The sequence below is a fragment of the Trachymyrmex septentrionalis genome, unplaced genomic scaffold (assembly GCF_001594115.1).
Source record: "Trachymyrmex septentrionalis isolate Tsep2-gDNA-1 unplaced genomic scaffold, Tsep1.0 scaffold29, whole genome shotgun sequence".
Lineage (NCBI taxonomy): Eukaryota > Metazoa > Arthropoda > Insecta > Hymenoptera > Formicidae > Trachymyrmex > Trachymyrmex septentrionalis.
The window spans coordinates 488031-490209 of NW_017305451.1; positions in this window are offsets into that span (position 1 = coordinate 488031).

Genomic DNA, 2179 nt, shown 5'->3' on the forward strand with positions numbered 1-2179 from the left:
GAGAGAGACACAGAGTTTATCATCTTAAAATTACCTTATGGAATATTATATTTCAATACAAATTCTATCATGTTTCTTAAAAAAGCAACTGTAAAGATATTAGCAAATTTCTAAGGATTATATTTATTTATTAACTTGACTTATGAAACTTTAACTATCGATAACTGCTCCGATCAGAAATTTGCTAATTGATTGATTAAACTTAATCGATGTTTGCGGGTCTAATTGACCTGAACATTTTCTTCGACTACATTGTAAATTGTTTACAACAAATGTTTTTTACAACCTTACATAATTTTATTCCTCGAATTTTATTTAATACAAACATTTTCATCAGTCTAAATTCGTATTATATTGTTCTTGAATTTTGAAATTTTATAATGAAAAAATTTTAATTATATTAAATTATATAAAAAAATAATGTGTACTTATATATATTTTACCAAAATTTTTCAAAATATATATTAGCACTTCCGTTGTTTTTATACAATAATTACAAGATTACACGATAAAGAAAAAGCAAAAATTATATTAGTCTCTTCGTAAAATTTTACAGAATCAATTTTCTAGTTTTTATTTTGCATAGGTATTAAGTATAAATATAAATCATTAATTATAAAAAAGTTATGGAAAGAATAATTGCTCGAAAACTTTGGAATATTTTTGAACATAGCTTAAGTTATATATATTATTTTTTAGCAATAATTAAATAAGTTTGCAGTATAATATGAATTTTCAAGTAATTCCATTCGTTTTGGTTACCGTCGCACATAATGCGAAGAAAAAATTACCTTCAAAATTTTTTACAAATTTGCAGAAAATTCATTAAAAATTGCATTCAATCCTTAAATATTTAATTGAAATTTTCATAATTGTAATTATAATTACATATAGATATTTTCCATATTAATCTGCATTTGGTTATACATACAACAAATGTTTAAAGATTTCTTTTAACGGAATATTTCTTTTCAATTCAGTTTAAGTAATATTTTTTGGACACTTAACAATATATGTATATATATATATATGAAAATAATCGTATGTAATTGCATTTCTTGTAATAAAAAATATTTTTACTATACATTTTGAATAACATAATGTAATAATGAAATACAAAGTTATCTCGTATTTATTCTTAATTACAAAATATTCTAAAAAGAATTTTTAAAGGAAAATGTTATAGATAAAAGAAAAATTAGCAATTTATGCTTTAAAACGTTTCAGCTACGATTAATAATCGCGTACTTGAAAGAAGAATATAAAAATACTGCGCATTCATAAATATTAAATTATATTTCTTAGAATATGTGTAATAACGCCTAAAATCTTTGCTGTACTGAATTATCATTTTTATTCCATATTATTGGCAAAATAATTAAACAATATTGGACATTTGTTAGCTTTGCGTTGCAAACTGTGTTGTAAATTTTAGGCCTACGTGCGCGATGATATATCGTAACAAAATATCTTGTATATCGGTAAATATTATAAGTTAAAAAAAAATATTATATCAGTCTTTTCGTGAGATCTTATAGAATCTAATTATCTAATTTTTGTTTTGCATAGGCATCAAATATAATTGTTAATTATAAAATAGTTACGGAGAGAGTAATTGCTTGAAAATCTGGATACGTTTTTAGATTTAACTTAAATTACATAATATTTTTTAGCATTAATTGAACAAATTTGCGATATAATAACCATTTTTATCAAGTACATGCATTCTTTTTTGTTTCCGTTGAACATATAATATTATAATGTAACGTATAGTAGAAATTATTTGGGAATTTAGTGAAAATTAATTGCATTTAATCTTTAAACATTTGATTGAAATTACATATAAATTTTTTTTCAATTTTAATTTGCAATTGATTATGTCTAACAAATTCTATTATACGCATATAACTGTTTTACAACTGTTTTATTTTTGTTTACGGCTTCGTGAAAATATAGTCATATTATACCTAAATACATATTATATAAAAATTATATTTTGATATTTTAAAATTGATACGTTCTTAATATCAAATATTAAATATTAAAGACAACTTTTATATGCTTGAAAAAAAAGTGTTATAATGAGAAACAACATATAACTGATGTCAGTAACCATAATTGGATTTTATTCTAATTATATGCTTCTAAAGTGAAAATAATTTTTTTTAACAATAACATA